Below are 20063 nucleotides of genomic sequence, written 5' to 3' on the forward strand. Positions count from 1 at the left end.
TATCAATAGTGTTTAGGTTTGCACAGCAAGAGTTTTGTCAATAGAGTTTTGGTGCATTAGGGCCATGACATAGAAACTTGCACTCAGCTGTTTTGAAATACGGACCTTGGGTGCCTGATGAAGAGGCTTTATCAACTCTTTATCAGCTCTTCCGAGCAGTAACTACAACGCTGCAGTCATGTTCCTGTGGCCAGGTGGTGACCAGTGGCTTTCTCACCTCAGGAGGCACGTGGCCTACCAGAGCTCACCTTGGCTCTGAGCTCTCTGTTTGTTGCTCTTTTCTCTACATCCTTTTAAACAAAACAAAGCAATGCATCCTCTTCCCTGTTTTGCAGATAATTTACCATCATATTGCCCTTCTGATCCAGGCTGGAATGGGCCATTCTAACTAATTCACTAAAATTAGTCCTCTGAATTTTACGGAAGGACACTGAACCAGACTGTGATCATGGACTTGCTGTGGTCACACAGGGTCATGTCACAGTTAGTAGGCGCCAGACTCATCTCTGGTTCCCACAGCAACATTTTTAGATCCTACTGTGATATAGAAAGGTGTTTTGTGTTTACTTTTTTATTTCTTCTGGGAGATATCTTGCTTTCCAAGGACTGCTTGTTGGATTACTTTTCTGCCTTAGATGGGTTTGACAATACTTCCCTGAGAAAGGGGCTGTTCACCAGCTAGGACAAACAGAGCTGTGCTTGTGTGGGAGCAACCCAGGTACCACTGTTGAGCAATCAGACATCATTTAATTGTATCATTAAAATCCGTCCTATCAAAACAGCAAACGCCACTAATGAATCAGTTTGCTCCTGTGCTCTCAGCCAGTGAGGCAGGATTGTGGCCTTCTACCATATCATTCATCAAACTGACTTCAAATGCCCTGTCCTTGCCACTGTAGCACTGACCATGGACACGCACCAGGTGCCTGGAGCAGACCCAGTTGGGGCTGGGCTGGGAGCCACATGGTCTCCCCACTGAGAGCCAGAGGGCCTGGCTCTGTCAGGATCAGAGAGCGTAGCGAGGTCCTTGAGCCGGCAACCACTGAGGGGCTGGCACTGCTCTGGGCCCAAGGCGTGGAAGGAGGAAGATGCAAAAGAAGCAACTGATTCCGTTCCTGCCCAGAAGAATTCCCAGTTTTGTTGGGGAGGTGGAACATCTACCTTGCATTAAGATATTGATAGTTGATTTTTAAAAATATTTATTTATTTATTTATTTATTTCGGTTGTGCCGGGTCTTAGTGGCGGCATGCGGGATCTTTACTTGTGGCATGCGGACTTCTTAGTTGCGGCATGCATGCGGGATCTAGTTCCCTGACCAGGGATCAAACCCGGGCCCCCTGAATTGGGAGCACGGAGTCTTACCCACTGGACCACCAGGGAAGTCCTGATAGTTGATTTTTAAAATTGTCATGCTAACTGGGCACTAAAATCTGAAATATTAAGAAGCTGAAAGGTGTAATCCAGGAAGTCTGCCTGGAGAAGGGGGAGTTTTGATAGGTCTGATAGGTTTTTTTGAAGGAAGGAGCTACGGGGGAGGGGTTGGCAGGTGGCACAGGTCAGGGACAGGGAGAAAGAGGGCACATCTTATTTGTAATGTGTGGGGCAAGTGAGGGCCCTAAGGTTGGTTCAGTGAGCTGGGCTGAAGACTGGCATGGAGGGTCCTTGTGCTGCTCTCTCCCTCGTTCAGTGTTGCCTCAGGTTTAAGGTATCTGAAAGCAAACTCTTATTGTCTTTCTGTCTTTCCTACAAGAAAGTTTCCTAAAAGAAACTTGTTTGTTTGTCTCAGGACCACCATTCTCTCAAGCATCCAGACATGAAACTGAAGAATTATCTTGGTGATCAGTCACCAGGAACTGGTCAGTGACTGTGCTTGGTCTGGGTGCACCTCTCCTCCCCCTAGCGCTCCGGAAGGAGCTTCCTCATGGCTTTTTACCTCTAGGCCCTCTCTGCCTTCATTGGCCTGCATGCTGTTTTATTGTGACCAAGTTGGTATCTGCTCAGAAAATCCCAGTTCCTTTCTGTTACATCTTACAAGACATCATCTTCTCAGAGGTTTTCAAAGCTGCCCACAGTCTCTAACCTTACCTCTCATTACTTCTCTGTAAGACCCTCTTTAGTCTGTTAGAGATTAGAACTGTGAGGTACCCGAGAGGTCACCTAGTCATCCCTTTCACTGAAGAAGTGGGGAAGCCAAGGACAGGGGGGCAATAAACATTAGTGCCATACTGGAACTGGAGCTAACACTTACAGTATAGTAGGGGAGGGAGAGCATAAACAAAGAAAATAACGCATGTATAATTGCCAGTTATGGTAAGTGCCATGAAGAAACATCCTAATAGCTAATGCTTGGTGAGCACTCCAGCTTTGGGCCAGGCACTATGTTGTAAGGACTTTACATGTATTTATTCATTTAATCCTCACAAAACCCTGTCTTTCAGAGAATATTTACCTCATTTTACAGGTAAGGGTACCAGAGTTTAGATTAAGTGATTTACCCAGGGCCCCGCAGTGGAGTTGGGATTTGACCCAGGCAATCCCTTCCATTTGCCAGTGTGGATACTGCCTCTCCAGCAGAAGAGACAGTTGAGAGAGAGAAAATGGGAAAACTGAATTCAGTTGGAGGAGAGCTGTCAGGGAAGACCTCTCCAAGGAACTGATAAGCTGATGCATTTTCTTTTTCTTTTATTTCCTTTGTCCATTGAGACATTTCATTTGCACGTGTGTACTACATCCCTAGGAAAAGAATCCCAGGATTTTCTTTACTGTGTTTTGTTTTGCTGCTTCTTTGTCCATGATGCCAGCTGAAGTTGTCAGTATAATGAAACCAAATGGGCAATCTGCCATTTTTTTGGATCTTTGAGTTGCACATCAAATCTGGGACTGATCACTACACACTTGTTTAACTTGCCCATGAGGTTCACAACCATTTTCCCAGCTCTGTGGTCATCAGTGATTTCAAATTCGCCAATGTAACCATTCTTCGTTATTACTGTTAGAAACTGGATGATGACTTTGGAGCACAGTCTAGTAAGAACCTGGTGTTTGCATCTCTTTGGCATCATTGATGTTCTTGAGAGCATCAGCCAAGACATTCACATGCATCAATATGGCGGCCCAGAAAGGTGACAGGAAGAGGACAGGAGGGGTGAGGACATGGTGTTATGGGAAGTGGGCAGGCTGTCTGAGGACTTAGAGGATGAAGTGGAGGCGGGAGGGGGCAAAAAATTACATGAGGAGAATAGTAAGGAGGCTGTTGCATTCATCCAGGTGAGACATCATTACTAGGTGGACACAGCAGGAGATTCTGGACTGGATAATGACAAAGGGGAAGCAGAGAGGTATAGAGGTTGGAGCTGCTTTTAGTAGTTTACATGAGCAGGAACCAATGATGCCACACATAACACTTACAGGGAATAAAAATATCAAGAGAAAACCCAAGTTTCTCTACAAGGGAGGAGTGGTGATGGGTGGTGAGGAAGAAGAGCAGGGAGTGTTAAGTATGACTTTCAGGTTTAGGACCCGAGGAACTGCGTGGTTGGGAGTGACATTTACTGAGCTGGGGAAGTGTGGGAAAGGAACAGGATTGGTGTGCAGGGATCAAGGTTTCTGGTGTGGATATTGTTAAATGTGCGTTGCTACGAGACATCCCAGTGTCAACCCTAAGAAGGTAGTTTTGTGTCTGGGTTGTAGATAATTGGGGAGACATAGATGTGTATGGAACCAAGCCAATGTAATAGATGAGGTTACCCAGGCAGAAATTATAGTGTGAGAAGAGAAGAGGGCTCAGAACCCGGTCCATTTAGGGGTAGGATAGAAGAGGAGGTGTTGGCAGAAGACTGAGAAAGACTTTATAGTGAAATAGGAAGAAAATCAGGCCAGTGTTGTACACAGAATCCAGAAGAAGATGATGTTTTAAAAGGGAGAGAGGGGGCTTTCCTGGTGGCGCAGTGGTTAAGAATCCGCCTACCAATGCAGGGGACGTGGGTTCGAGCCTTGGTCTGGGAAGATCCCGCATGTTGCGGAGCAACTAAGCCCATGCATCACAACTACTGAGCCTGTGCTCTAGAGCCCATGAGCCACAATTACTGAGCCCATGAGCCACAACTACTGAGCCCACGTGCCACAACTACTGAAGCGTGTGAGCCTAGAGCCCGTGCTCTGCAACAAGAGAAGCCACTGCCATGAGAAGCCCGCACACTGCAACGAAAGGGTAGCCCCCGCTCGCTGCAACTAGAGAAAGCCTGTGCACAGCAACGAAAATCCAATGCAGCCAAAAATAAATAAATTAAATAAATAATTTTTTTAAAAAAAGGGAGAGAGGAATCAGTTCTGCTGACACTCCAAGTAAGATGAGTACCAAAAGATGATCACGCATTAAGCAACATGGAGGTCATCAGTGGCCGTAGGAAGGATCGTTTGTGTGGGATGGGGGTGCAGGGCAGACTGGAGAGGAAGTGGAGCTCATGTGCCTTACATAGATCTTTGTAGCCACAGACATTAGCCTCTTGTCTGTTCTTTCTGTTTGTAATTCAGCCCTTGCATTATCCTATTTGTTAGTGGTTTTCTTTCAGCCTTGTTTTGATATTAAACCTGTGAACATTAGTGCTAGGACGGATGAGGCTATTGAGGCCCTGTGGTGAAGTTGACAGTGAACCAGTGGTGGGATTAGGATGTGAGTAAGTGCAGCTTAAATCATGCAACAGAGGAATGTGACCACTTACTTTTGTCTCTCTGCATCTAACATATAAGTGCCTTGAGGGTGAAGACTTGGGTTGTGCTTGTGTACCTCTCCCACAGTGCCCTCCCAGTGTTACCTAGGTATTTTGAATACATGAAGCCCCTTGATTGGGCTCACAAAGGTGATCCTAGTCAGTGCCCTTAGCCCCAGGGGAACATAGTGCTTTTGTCTCCTACAGGTTACTACCTAAAACCCTTTCTCACCAGGGACTTCTCCTTTCTCTCGTTTCCTTACTCCTAAACACAGATGTTTCCTAACAGTGACCAACTTACTTGGCTGCTAAGTTGGTATGTATGATGGGATGGTCTTTAGGGCCGTGGCACCCTTCCCAGAAGAACCGCATTGATCGTGCCTCTGTTCTGCAGGCAGTTTTGGAGTGTCGGAGAAAGGGGCCACTTGTGGCATCTGTAGTAAATCACCTCCACCGAGGAGAGGCTGAGGTTGGCACTTACTCGATGTTGTGGCTCCGCGGCTTCAGCCACCCACACCCAGCCTTTTGTAAATCTTAGTGTCCTGAGGGACCACGGCAGGTTCTGCCAGGACTCCACAGAGCATCACACTGCTGCAGGCCTTCTACCTGTTATCCATTAGGCACTCATTTTCATTTCATGACAGTTCTTTTATGTCAGATTCCTTTCCTTTTCTGTGACCACTGGTCCAGCCCTCTTGGCTGATTTGCTTTTCTTTTCTTTCTCTTTTTAAAATCATAACTTGGTGGCGTTCCAGATAGAAAAGTTTTAAAAGTTTGTTTGATACATTTTTTTAGGAATTATTTTAAAAGTTTTTGTTGTAAAAATGTTGCCTTAAGGTCACTCTGTAATACAGGTTTTTAAGGTCATACCTGTAATACAGGTAACTCTTTAATGTTGCATTATTTACCAGAAATGCAGCCAAGTCAGTTTTCTTTCTGACAGTTTGGAGAGTCACGAAGTATTTTATGAACTATTGAGTGTTTTCCAGGCGTTAGTAGCTCATTGTTGGGTGACCTGGGAAATAATGTAGGTGGTTTCATCGAAGCTTTCCAGCAGCCTTGCGGGCTTGGGTATTAGGAAGCCCAGGTTACTAATGGTAAGAAGGAACCTGCTCAAACATACAGACGAAGCAGTGAGGCGCCGTCCTTCCAAGGCCAGGCTTCCCACTTATTCTGAGGCCACAGCTCTTCTCTAACCCAAGTCTATATTTTGAAGGGTTGTGGGGTAATTCAGGATATGGAATGCTGTTCTATTTAGGAATGTCCTAGACCTTTGAATGAACAACTCTGCTGTTCAAAATTGAGTCTGTTTCTTTGTTCTGTTTAGGAAACAGTGTTTATTTTGGAGGGCTTAAAAGAGGCAATGTGTTCTTTGCATATTTTGAAGAAAAGGGTAGCCAGCTACTGATAGGAATTTGACCTGTAAATTGCTACATGGTTCCCATGCCCTGCCCTGAAAGCATTAGTTTATAATACTTGATTGATCAGTTATTTGTCCTAAGTCAGCTACAGATTAGAGGTCAACTTCTACCTGGAGGGGGAAGTCTCTTCCAGATAGAAGGTCTGCAAAGAGCAGCTAAAAACTTAACTTGGCAAATTAGAACTCGGTGTAGAGAAGATAAACTTCTACACTGAGAGACCCCAGCTTTCTGAGCCATTGACCATACAATTGTGGACACAGGTGTGTAGAAGAGAGGGCCATTGTAATTCTAAATGTCTTAAACTGTGATTCTGTTATGTAAGCTTGAGAATGAGTCTCTTTCCATCTTCCTATTTGTTTAAAACTGCAAGGTTTAAATAGAAGGGTTTAACATTTATGGATCACTCATACCCCACAGAGGTCAGCCTGGCCTCTCTCTCTTCTGGGAATGATAGCACCCTGTTTCATTTGTGTGGTCTGTTTAGCTTGTTAATAGATACATTTTTTTTCCTGACTGCATAGTATGTTTTATAATTAGGAAGACACAGAAAAGTACAGAGAAGAAAAATATACCTTCTGCCCACTTAAAAAGCAGTATGTGTGAATGTGTATTTTGTGAGTATGTACGTATGTACATATGTTTGTATACATATTTGGAGTCATATTGTAGATGCTTTTTTGCTCAGTTGCATCTTCTCACTTTATGTATGGTGACCATTTTTCGCTGTCAGTAAAGTATTTTACTTCATGGTTTTTAACGGTGGGATATATAGAGGATTCCACTGAAAGGAAAGGCCATGTTTAATTTAACCAGTGCCTTTCTATCATAACTAACCACAGATGAGACTTTGTGAGCCTACCTTTCCTAAATGCTCCATATAAATGCTGTCCATTGATCACAAAAGTATCCGGGAATCATACCAGGTTCTTCTTGCTAAAGACACTCAGGATCTTGATGCCCATTGAGATCAGGCATAGATCCAATTACTTGTTAAAGTAAATAGAAATCATCATCTAGATTGAATTGATCTGTTGAAGCTAAAAAATCAAGCCCTTCAAGTTACTTGAGAAGGTCAGAAGGAAAATGTTATGTTATAGGGCTTTGTAGCTACTGTTCTTACAGCGTAGGGCAATGGTGTAGGGAATATTTTCATAGAAATATTTCTCTTTTGGAGATTTTTTTCAGATAACGAAGGCTTGTTTAATTTGGGAAGAGTTATTTCATAGGAAATTCAATCTTTGTAAATCCTCTATCACATTTCCACACTTGCCAGTTCTTTGGCAAATGATGGGTTTTGAGTGGTTCAGAAAGGGTTTCTTTTTTTTTTTTTTTTTTTGTGGTACGCGGGCCTCTCACTGCAGTGGCCTCTCCCCTTGCGGAGCACAGGCTCCGGACGCGCAGGCTCAACGGCCACGGCTTACGGACCCAGCCGCTCCGCGGCATGTGGGATCTTCCCGGACCGGGGCACGAACCCGTGTCCCCTGCATCGGCAGGCGGACTCTCAACCACTGCGCCACCAGGGAAGCCCAGAAAGGGTTTCTTAAAAGGAAACAATTGTATATTTTATACATATTCTTCTTTTTATTTTTGAATTGGGTAAGTAAGAGAAACTTGTGTTTTCTCTTTGTATTTGTGGTGATATTGCTGGTTCTCAGACTTAGAATGGTGATTACTTGTAATGATTTTTTAAAAATTTCACCTTATGAGAATGTTTTCTTGGGCGTGATGAATGGCTCCAAAGAACTTTAAAAACCCAACCAGTGATGTTGGCCTGGCGCTGGAAAGTTGCTGCTTAGAGGTCAGTAATGGTTACATCTTGGTTTGGTATGCTTGGTGGTATCTAATCATGTTTTGTGCTTGGGAACCATGAAAGAATTTTCTTTTCAAGTCTTAGTGCATCATTTTTCCCGACATTGATCAAAGGATGGAAAACTAGTATTATATACGTAGCCAGGGTATTCATAACTGACTTACATTCTTAATCTTTTGGCTGTTTGGTTGAAGTATATCTACGCCTCTTAACTATTGAAAGCATAATATCTTTTAACCTACAACTGCAGAGTTAAAATGAATTTTATGTGAAATATTTAGTTGTGGACCACATCTTCAGCTTTTTATATGCCACAGTGGTCTTGATTTTTCCCTTCCATTGTCTGATAGTGAGGTCATTTTCAGTCCTCTGAGAAATTCTATTCCCAGCCAGATGTGGCTCATATATTAAAAGTAGCACCTGTGGCTAATATCACAGCAGCTTACCATAAATTTACATGGTAACTAGGATTACATCTGTCAAGACTGTTAAAAAACATCTAGATTTAATTTGATTTCCAGTATTGTAGAAGCTATCCAACATTTTGCTTCGTAACTATATTTTAAAAGTTAAAAATCACTCCATTGTTAAGTTTTATAGCACTCCTAGTGCCCATTAAGTTGATTTGTTCAATAGAGGTCAGAGTAAAGCAACTTGGCTACATTAAGATCGGAAACCAACCCATTTGTGACAAATTTAGTCCTTTCGTGTGACTCTTCTCAACGTCTCTGCACTGATTGGACTCAGGTGTAGCTTATGTCAGTAGCATTTAACCTCAAAAGAATGAGCAGTGTGATTGGGTTGTTGTAAATTATGGAGCATTTTGCCTTTGCTTGTTTAAATGTAACTGTTGACTCTGCTGCCCATGCCTGACTGCTGGACTGCGTCTGCCTCTAAACGAGTAGTTTGGTTTTAAAGACATCTTGGAAAGTTGCCGTATGTGCCCTCGCTCCTTTCCCTTCTTTATGTGACCCTTCCTAAACTGTTTTATTCCCCATTATCCTTTGAGTCATCTCCCACATGTTATGATTTGCACACCTGCAGTTATAAAATTATTTTGGGGTGTCATTATATCATGTTGTTCACCAACTCTTCAGCATTTATGAATACAATAATGATTCACCGTAAATCAAAATAATTTACAGGTTACAGAGAATCTGCTCCTACAAATAGGAATTCAATGATGAATTTCTTAGGTGTCCTCCCATTTGAACATGGGTCCTTAAAAAGAAACCGGTAACAACATATTTCTTTGTATTTGTGAAAACTTAGCTCACAGTCCAGAACTGAATTAAAGTATAAGTTCAACCTTCTGGACATCTGTTTTTAAGACATGTAACCAAATATAAACCAATTAAGAAATAGCAGCATCTCTTTCGTGATCAGTAGTTGTAATTGCCTTAGCAATAATCTTGCTCCTGAGTGAGAGAATCCTAAGTGTTGGCACTGAGCGTGGGGCACATGCACCTCAGCACAGGGTCCCTAACCCTGAGTGGGCATGCCCATTTTAAGTTGGAACTCAGTGTGGGGCACTTCCCACTCTGTCAGTAATCTTTCTGGAGGGAAGTTCGTAAGCTTCTTTGAGCCTGAGCCTCACGAAGGAAGTGGAATGGTGGCCAAGAATTATTATGCTGAAAAGGTTGTGGTGATGGAAAAAACGATTAGGAGTGAAGCTAAAATTATAGACACTTAGTGTTACCAGGTGTAATCAGTCACTTAGCAGTATAAGAAAATACCTTACTGACCAATTTGGAACCTTCTAAAATATTTTTTGGGTGAATTACACATCTCTTCTTTACTCATGTACCTAGGATAAATTTAGCTCCTATGGGAAATTAGGTGCTCTACTGGTGAATCTGGATTGCTATTGCATCTGTGGAGAAGAGGGGTGAAAATATAAGATGGATATGCCCAGCACCACTTGCGCACACAGCCTCTCTTGCTTGCTTCCTCTCTACCTCCTTTACTTCTTGCCAGGTCTTCATGGCTGATTATCTGCCCTCTCCTACCGCGCTGTAAGCTCCTTGAAGGTCAGGGGCTGTGTCCTAGGGCTTAGAGACCAGGAAGGTGGTTGGTAAATGTGTACATTCCATACTTTCAGAAGCAAACTGTTAGGGAGATTCTGAATCTTCCAAATAGCTGAAGGTTTTGTTTTCAGATCCTGTATGGAAAGCAGAAACATAAGAAATTGGTAACTTGTTTTGCCGACCTTGATTCTTTTTTCTCCTCAGCCTTGCATTGCAGTTAGTAGCACATGTGTGATTTTGTTTCTAAAGGTGTCAGTAGACATTCTGAAGGGGATAGGAAGCATGAGATTGCTGGCAATGAGGCTACCCTTGCCATGTAGCCACCTTCAAGATTTCTGTATTTAGCCTGCGAAGGGCCCAGGAGCTACATCTGCCCAGTGGCCAGAGATACAACCTTAGAAGGCTGATTTCGAGAATAGAAGTAAAACTTATTGTAGAAGATCTGCTTATTTTCAGAGAGAAGTATTATTTCCCCTCAACTCAGAAATGAGTTAAATCCTGAAATAATCATGGAAGTGCACAGTGCCAGCTTTTATCACTCATTAATGCCATATTACCTCAAGTGGTTTAGATATGGGAGAAATGACTTATTTAAAGCCAAATGAACCAATTTTATAGCACTAAATTTGTATAAAGCACTTTTGCATGCATTGGCTTATAAGTCAATATTTAGCTTGGTTCTTTCATAAGTTTCATTGAAAAATGAAAGCTGGTATTAACTGCATTTTTATTTAGAATTTTGTTTTAAGCCATGCAAAATAGTATTGTGTAATTAGTTTTTCATATTATAATATGTGAGTAAATTATACATTTCTTGTAATGAAATTCTCATTTGGCAAATTTTGGCTTTTATAATACAGTTGCTATTGGTGAAAAAATGTATTCATTTTACATGAAAAAGTTTTTCATTCATTATATCAACAAACATTTTTAAAATACATGTAACTTTTCCTGCACTAAATTATTAAAAATAAGTTTCATTTCAAAAACAAGGACTTTCTTATAATGAGGCCGTGTTATAAATCTAACATTGTAATATTCTGGAACTCTAATTAAGAATGGGTTCTGCTGGTAAATGTTGGGAAGAGGCAAGGAAGAAAGTTACAATACATTGCCTATTTACAAATTAACCATTACCTGCCAAAAGCACATCAGACCCACACAGCGGACATCCGCTAATCCAGTGGTTAGCCGTTCTGGGCTCTAATGCACACTGTTTTACACGTTAACGGTTTTGAAGTTCCAGGCCAAAGCTGACCTTTCACATGTGCTTCGTTCACAGTAGGAATCTCCACTCACTGCTTCCTGTCAAAATGGATTATGGTGACACAGCCCAGGGCTCACTTTGGCTGCAATTAAGTTTTTGATCAGAATTATTTCGTTCACAAACAATCACATTTGTTAAAATGTTACATCTGCCCTGAAAACCACTGGCAGCCTCTCAGTTTATCAGTGTGATGTGAGTGTAATTCTTCATTTGTTTTTCATAAAATGGCAAGCCATCTTATATATGTTATTTAATTTTTTTTTTTTTTCGTTTGCTGGTTTCTGCCTTTCATTTCATTGGGTTTGGAAGGAAACTATGTCTTTAAATTAGTACGAATCTGCTCATAGGCTTTGGGAATTTGAATGGAATTGGTTTTGGTGCAGAACAAAATTATCCAGTTGAGCCAAGATTCAAATATTATTGCCAAAAATTGTTAGTGGTAGTTCTCTTCCTCACATGAGGAAACATTTTAGCCCTGTGAGTGTGGGGTTCGAGGTTTTGATTCTGGTCTGCAGTTCCTGGAGTCTTCATGCCTATGATGTTGCTACCTTTCAGTGTTGATCGTCACGCATGTTTCGGGATCCATCACTGCTGCCATAGACTCTGGGTGCCAGAAGTGAAACCAGCAGTGGCTCTGTTAGCCTTACCTCTCATGGTTCTTTGACTAACTTTTAAAAGTCATTTTCTCCCTAAGAAATGGCAGTAGAGATATACTGAAGTAGTTTTTTCGCTGACTAACCATTTTATGTCTATAGTATGGTGTGGGTATCAGTGGAATTTTTGAGTTTTATAGTTGATTTTCACTATTTGTCGAGTGTTGTCACCCTTTTACGAACTTCCCACTTTGGAGAAGACTGCATGGTAGTTTTGTGTGTTGGGTGGGGTACTTTGGGAGCACAGGATTAGAGTTTGGATTAGAGTTTGATTTAGAATGGAAATTAACCTTTGACTTACTTCTGTGTGAGAGTGGAGGCTGGGAAGTGGTGCTGAGCTGAGGTAGTGTGGGGTGGAGGGGGGGAAGGAATAGAGTTAGGAGGTTGTCAAGTTAGGAATGCTTGAATTCTGTCTGAAATTCAGACATTATGTTTGGAAATTTTAATTACTTTAAAATATATATATTTAGAGTGCTGTAAAGGAGCTTATTACGAGCTTTTAAAAAATTGCATCAAAACCCAAACCATTTCCCATTTGTTTTGATGTAACCAAAGTCATTTATTACTAACTCATAAAATTATAAGTGGCAAAAGAAAGGTGTTGCACCAAAAAGAAGAAAAAAATCTCTTTATTTAGCGTTAATTTTTGAAAATTTTAAAATAAAACAGAGCCTGTCTCTACTTCTAAAATCAAAAAACTTTATTTAAATGGAATGATATAAATGCTGGCTATAATAATTTAACCTTCATTTTCTCTATTGTCAGATTTGTGAGCAGATTTTTCTTAAATCCATTATTATAAGTATGCTTTTAGTCTTTAAAAAAAATCTTATTTGGAATATACCTGACCATATTTGATGTTTAAAGGAAATATATTGGAAGAAAATACTGAATAGTATTGAATTTTGAGAGAAAACACCAACCTTGAACCTTCTAAAAAGGCATATGTGTGTCTGTTAGTTGTCATTATTCAGTATGGCCCTGCCTTCTTAGAAAGTGGTACACAATAAGAAGGTGGCCAGATAGAATTTCTAACTTTATTACATGCTTATATTAATGTAGTCATGATTTTCTTATATTCAGGTTTTGGATTTTGTTTCTGTTTGTTTTTTGAGATTCTGGAATTTTTAGAACCTTGTATCCCTAACCTGTTAATGCCTGTGTGTAATATGTAAGGGGTATCTTCTGGGTCATAGGAACCTTCATCATTTTTGACGGGGGTTTTTCCAAAATCTGAGGCAGTCAGGAGAAAGGGTGATGCAGAGTGCCCCAGTCTATGCCAAAACGCAGAGACCACTTAAATCCTGTGCAGCGTCTATCATGTGAAGACACAATCTCTAGGCCTAAAACCTCTGATGCATCTAAAGAAGGAAACAAACGCATAAGAAAAACACATAAGGTGGTTCACAAGTGCTCTCTGTGAAAGGCTGAGGCAGACATTTGTGACTTGGGGTGTGCTCTCACAATATGTGAAACTGAAAGATAAATTGGACACTTAACTACCTTAAAGTTCTACTGGAGCTTGTAAAAACACTTCTGAGGTCCCCAATAGGTCATTTATGCCAGACAGAGAACTCTAGGTTCTTTCCTAACTACCATGAAGAAACAAACTCTCACTTCCTAAACAATATGGTTGCCGGCTTAGGAAAACCCCAGTCCGTGCAATAAGAAGAATCTTTTTTGTTTTTTTTTAATCACCAGAGAACACAGCACTTATCTCCTTCTGCTGGTCGTCAGGTCACACAGTGGGAGGAGCCCTGCCATCACTGGAATACCCCCTGAGGCCAGGGCTGAGAGGGAGGAGTAACTATCCAAGGTGGGAGTTCTCACTTTCCCTTCTGGGTCTTTCTGTATCACAGGACTTTTTGGGCACTTTTCCATATCATACTGCATGAGTCCAGAGAGATTTAAAGTTAAAGCAGCACACCTTTTTTTGTAAAGAAAACAAATTCAAACTAAAAATCGTAAGGCATGCTTTTCTGAGCCTTGGGGATTTGGGCTACAGTCCCCGCCAGTTCCGATCCTGTTGGTCTCGTGAAACATGGCTCTCTGGATTGTGCATTTCTTTCAGAACCACCCCCAATTTATTTCTGACCTCATGCCCACTCCCCATATTTACAGATCAGCATATTTTTTGTTTTATTATAACCCGGGATTTGCAGCTGGCCATAACTCTCAAGGTTTAAATGAAGAATACATCTCAGAAACCAGGGTAGGCATGGCCTCAAGTTTTCAGTGGGTGCTTGAGGGAGATTAGGCAAACCAAGAGGGTAATGGAGACTTTGACTTCATTATGAAACTCTGCCAATATCATAATTTTGAAAACTTAAGATGCAGATCATTTCAGAGCAGTACTCTGTTCTCTAAGCATTAAAGACGAAAACAGCTCTTTTGTATCCTGACTCCTGGGCCTTCTCTCTGCCCCTCAGTGAGTAGTCCTCTCCTGGGCAAATTGGGGAGCTCAGTGTGAAAGTCGGGTGGTGGGAATTTCCCACCAGCAGATAGTCCAGCAGGTAGTGCTCCGCGCTCTCACTGCTGAGGGCCTGGGTTCGATCCCTGGTTGGGGAACTAGGATCTTATAAGCCACGTGGCGTGCCAAAAAAAGGAAAAAAAGAAAGTTGGGTGGTGTGCCGACAGTCACATGTGGCTGGGAGAGATATTTGAGGATAAGAACTCAGGTCCCAGAGAAGGCTACTCTGGGGATCTTTCCACAGGGCACACTGCCTGCACACTGGAGGATTTGATGACCCTGCCATTCCCAGTTTGGTGGGTGGAGTATTTGTTCTAACAGTTTCAGTTGTCATGGTTTTGGCACAGCAGACAGTTAATACCTGAACTAATCGGTTGCTTTAATAAGCGCTCAGTTAAAGAAGACTTTATTATGCAGTCTAATGTTCTCACTGGACTTTGAAAAAAAGGATTTAAAAAAAAGCCTTCTCATTTGTTCCATAAACCCCCAGTTATACAGTTGTTCCTCAATTTTACCTCTGAAATTCCACAATGTGCATTGGTAGAGAATTCAAAGAATCTTTTCAATATCTTGTAATAACCTATAATGGAAAAGAATCTGAAAAAGAATATATATATATACACACAAGTGAATCACTTTGCTGTACACGTGAAACATAAATAAACTACTTCAGTTAAAAAAAAGAATCTGTGTTCAGAAGGCTTGGCTTAAAAAGACATATTTGTATACATGTCTCTCTTCTACATGATTGAACTATTTACGTGAAATAGTTTCTATAAGAGAAAGTTATCCATTCTATGCAGCTTCGAAAAATAAGTAAAGAAGACCATGGAGCCGCATGGAAAAGGGGTAGGATGTTTTAATGTAATAAGACGGTTAAGGATCCACAGTAAAAGAATATTATCATGACAGTTGTGGGATAAAGGGCACAGGGAAAAAATAAAAACAAAATATATAATAGTTTTTTACTTCTTTCTCTAAACCTTCTGTAATGCTTTATTAACTTAGTTTTGCTATAATTAGCTTTTAGGTAAAAGGAAGAAATGGAAAAAGTATAATCTGACATGAGAGATTTGTCCTGAACCCACACGGAGGCTTTGGAGTTGGGCATACTTGAATTCGAATCCCAGCCTCACTTTTTGTTAGGTGGTTGACTCCTCTTGGAGCCTCAGTTCTCTCCTCTGCAAAACAGGAAGGGTCAGCCTGATGGCGGGGTTGTGTGAATGCCTGGCCTGGAGCGGTGGTTTTTTTAAATGCCTTTTGGGTTTTCCCCTTTCCTTCTTTATCCAGAATGGAACAGTGAGAATCAGTGATATTTCAGCCCCTGAGATAGACTATGATCCATACATAGTCAGCAAGAATTAGTTATGTTCAGAGGGTGCTACTTAATCAGAAAGGAGTCTACTCAGGTGTATCCAAGTAAATGATAAAACAATTTATGGTTAATGCTGAAATAATCAGGAAGTAATCAGAGGCAAATTGTTCCTTGTGTCTATTAGGTGGTGCTATTATTGTTATCATTTAAAAATTTATTGAAGTATAGTTGTTTACATTGTTGTGTTAATTTTGGCTATACAGCAAAGTGATTCAGTTATGCATATATGTGTACTCTTTTTCATATTTTTTTCCATTATGGTTTATCACAGGATATTGAATATAGTTCCCTGTGCTATACAGTAGGACCTTGTTGTGTATCCATTCTCTATATAATAGTTTACATCTGCTCACTCCAAACTCCCATTCCATCCTTCCCCCACCCACCTTCCTTGTTGGCGAGCACAAGTCTGTTCTTTATGTCTGTGACTCCGTTTCTGTTTCATAGATAAGTTCCTTTGTGACATATTTTATTTTATTATTATTTGTGTCATATTTTAGATTCCACATATAAGTGATAGCATATGGTATTTGTTTTTCTCTTTCTGACTTACTTCACTTAGTATGATAATCTCTAGGTCCATCCATGTTGTTGCTGCACATGGCATTATTTCATTATTTTTTATGGCTGTGTAGTCATTCCATTGTATGCTGCTACTATTCTTATTAGCTAATATTCTTTTTCATTGAACTTTACTGTGTGTGTGAGGGTGCTGTGCTATGCAGTTGGTACACATCATCTCCCTATGCCCAGATGGGAATCTCAACCTAGCCAAGACAAATGTAGCTTGCTCAAGGACCCAGGTTTTGGATTCTTGGACTGATAGTCTTTTTTTTTTTTGCGGTACGCAGGCCTCTCACTGTTGTGGCCTCTCTCCCGCTGTGGAGCACAGGCTCCGGACGCACAGGCTCAGCGGCCATGGCTCACAGGCCCAGCCACTCCGCGGCATGTGGGATCTTCCCGGACCCGGGCACGAACCCATGTCCCCTGCTCCGGCAGGCGGACTCTCAACCATTGCGCCACCAGGGCAGCCCTGGACTGATAGTCTTTACATCTCATTGTATGCTTCTGTTACAGTACATGTCTTCTGTTTTTTTAAAATTTTTTTAGTTTTTAAAATTTTTTAATTTATATTTTTCGATGTGTTTTTTAAATGTTCTTTTCCTCTGCAAATCAATTTAAAAATTAAATGTTACCCACAGTTGATCTATTTCCCTATTGATGGATATTTGTTCTTTCTGATGTTCATTACTACAGTAAGTTTTGTAACATGCGTCCTTATATTTCCTTGTGGACAGGTGTGAGAGTGTCCTTAAGGTATAGATCTAAAAATGGAATTGCTGGGATAACCTTCTGGTATACAGATTAATAAACAAGGTTCAGGATTGTGCAAGGTCAGGGCTTGGGGACAGTCACATAGTAGCCCAGTGACAAGGCTCTTTGTCCTTAGAGAACCCCTGTCCATGCATGAAGCCAGTGAAACCCATGGTGACCTAAGCCCTTGTGACTTCAGAGCAGCGTGAGCTGATTTTGAAGTGGTTCTGGAAATCTGCGAGGGTTTCATAAGGTGCAAAGATGGAGTGCAAGTGGGGCCTCAGTCCAGGTAGTGAGTACTTTAGGGCAGAAAAGATCTACTTTTTACCACAATTCACTGTTGATAGCACTTACTTGGAATGTCACCCATGATACTGCAGATTTGTAATTTATTACCTTAAATTTTTATAAATGTGCAATAGTGTTCAGACCTAAGTTATTTTATGTCTATTGCCTGAAAAAGGATATTCCAAAATGGTATTTTCCCTTTAATTTCCCAAATCAAAAAAACTCCAGATTGTGATAGAAATGTAACTACTTGCTGTCTCCTTTCCTCTGCAGATATGGGTGAGACTGAAAAATGGTGCTAGTCAAGTTGGCTTAGCTTCTGTGCATTCAGGGACTGGTGGACTTGAGTTAGGATGTTGTAGTGTGGACTTCAGTGGAGCTGGGGTTGGGATGCAGTTGCCTAGTATCTGCTAGTTCTGTCTCATCCACTTGTGTTTAAGTAATCTCATTGCTTTCAGTGGAGGAATCCTATTTTACACTGGTCTTCATGGGCAAAGATAATTAAATATATTTGCCTGGGTAAGCAAATCGATAAACTTGTAATAAAGTGTATCAGACCGTTTCTTTGGCTGGACCAACCAGAACAGCTTGTGAAGCAGAGCTGTTTCCAATGGAGCATGAAAAGCTTTGAAAATTCTCAGTAATAGCAGAAAGCAATATTTGAAACCACCCTTATACAATTGTTTGTTTTCCTCTTCCCCAACCAAGTTTATAAAAATTTGGTCAGACAGGCATTTTGTTTTGATTTAAAATATTTTCAGTGAATTGTTATCTGCTGAATGCACATGTGTTCCTGCACTTTTTCTTTCACGACTGAAACTTTAAACCTTCCCTTAAGTCCCCCTGAAAACTTCCCTCTGCCCAGTAAGGTTTGCACATGGGAGGAGGGCGAAGGGATTTGGGCCCTGGAGAAAGCCCACAAGTTGAAATCTGCCTGTGCAGTCGTGCACCAGAAATGGCCATGGTTAGTGCCCTATGGGTTCTTTGTCTTTCTCGTCTACCAAGTTTCCTCACCCCCAAAATACGTTGGTTAATTTGGGCATTTCAGTTTGGTTAATCAGATCATGAGTGCCTGTGAGCATGGCAAGAGGCATGATTGAAGCATTTATAAAAATTTGGCTCATAGTAAGCCCCATAATTTGTTTTAAAGAATTACCTCTTCAGTGACATTATAAAAAAATAAAAGCCCAAAGATTGTGGTTTATAACACCACACCTGGTCCGGATTGTACTGGATGAATCCATATTTGCTTCACTGTAAATGATTTTGAGGGTGGAATTCTTGGATTGTTTTCTGTCTTGTAAGCCCTTGACATTGTACTGGTACCTGTGTGCGCACAAACCTCCTGACATGGGAAAGGCCAGCTCAGCCTCCCACTGAAATGCAGGTTGGCTGCATTTATTCTGCATGTTCCTAGAATGAGGAAATGATATGACAATAAACAGAAATGCCCTTGCTGAAGAGAGAAGGGAAGCTGGTGTTTATCTGGTCAGGTGGTTTAGATTAGCCATGATGCGGCTCTGTATTATGTTACTTTAAATCATTGTGTCCCAACAGGACATAAATTATGAAGATTGTTACAGTATGTTTCATCCTATGTAAGATCAACAAATTGGAATAATTTTTTTATAGGAAAATCACAGTGCTTTTGGCAAGGCTATTGAAGCCTTTAATTTGACTTGAGTATTTCTCAAATATTATTGCCTAATATATAAAGTATGATTTGCATAGGTATGAAATAATAAACTTATAAAAACAAAAGGGAAGAATTTCTCTTTAGCAGTTGCATCAAATGGCAAAGCCCTCTCACTCCATCAGGCTCTGTATGCTTTCTTTGTCCTGGGGCTTTAGAGCTAGCTGTGTTCTTTTCCTCTGATGGGATTGTAAGTGAGCTGTGCAGGTCTTGGTGCGGAGACGGAGCTTTGCTGTGTGCTGCCTGCCCGTCAGCCCTCACCTGCACAGAGAAGGCAACTGCTCTGTGCTCTGTGGTGGAACCGTATGGGAGCCTGCTCTAAGGAGGAGAAAAACTTTCCCATTTACATACGCCCAGGAAAACAAACCGTTTTTTTTTTTTTTTCAGGATTTTGTGAGTTATTTTAAAAAAAGGAAAAAACCCAAACCCCAAAACCCTACTTGATCAACAGCTGAAGTTAAGGTAATTTATGTAAGAATATTACAAAAAGAATTGATTTAAGTAACCATTTATTCTTTTAAATGTTTCCTCTATTCATTACTGTCTTCTGAGTTACTAGAGTTATTTGTGAATTTTAAACACAGAGAGTTTTTCATTTGTATTCAGGATGCATCTACATTTATTTGGCTACACAGAGCAAATTTTCTAGATTAAAAAAATGGAGTAAAATTACTTTGTGTAGGATTCAAGCAAATTGGAACCTTTTCAGTGTTCCACAGTAGCACATTTTTTGTGCAAGGCACAAAAATGCACGTTCTTATGAGACCTCCGTACACTTACAGTGAACTTAAGAAGTAGTAGAGCCTCCGATTTACAAAGGCTGGGAGAAGTGAGACATTTAGGATTTGCTTAAGTCCATAGAATGAGGCAGAGCTGGGATTAGAACTTTTCGGGATACGATGACATCCCCCACCAGACCTTGTGATCTTTTGATACCAAAAATAGGGTAAGTGCTGAGCTTTTTTCACTTTCTTTGTGCCTCAAGCCCTGATATTTTTCTTTTAATTCTTTAGTAATACTGTTTAGAACACAAGA

The 20063-nt window shown here is 40.9% G+C and overlaps 1 protein-coding gene and 1 pseudogene across 2 annotated transcripts in view; one reads left to right on the forward strand and one right to left on the reverse strand.

Annotated features, from left to right (window-relative positions):
• Nucleotides 1-20063, forward strand: part of PCBD2 (pterin-4 alpha-carbinolamine dehydratase 2) — a 50542-nt gene that overhangs the window by 13901 nt on the left and 16578 nt on the right. The window lies entirely within an intron of this gene.
• Nucleotides 2735-3157, reverse strand: LOC132517898 (small ribosomal subunit protein uS8-like; annotated as a pseudogene).

The sequence above is a fragment of the Lagenorhynchus albirostris genome, chromosome 3, assembly GCF_949774975.1.
Source record: "Lagenorhynchus albirostris chromosome 3, mLagAlb1.1, whole genome shotgun sequence".
NCBI lineage: Eukaryota > Metazoa > Chordata > Mammalia > Artiodactyla > Delphinidae > Lagenorhynchus > Lagenorhynchus albirostris.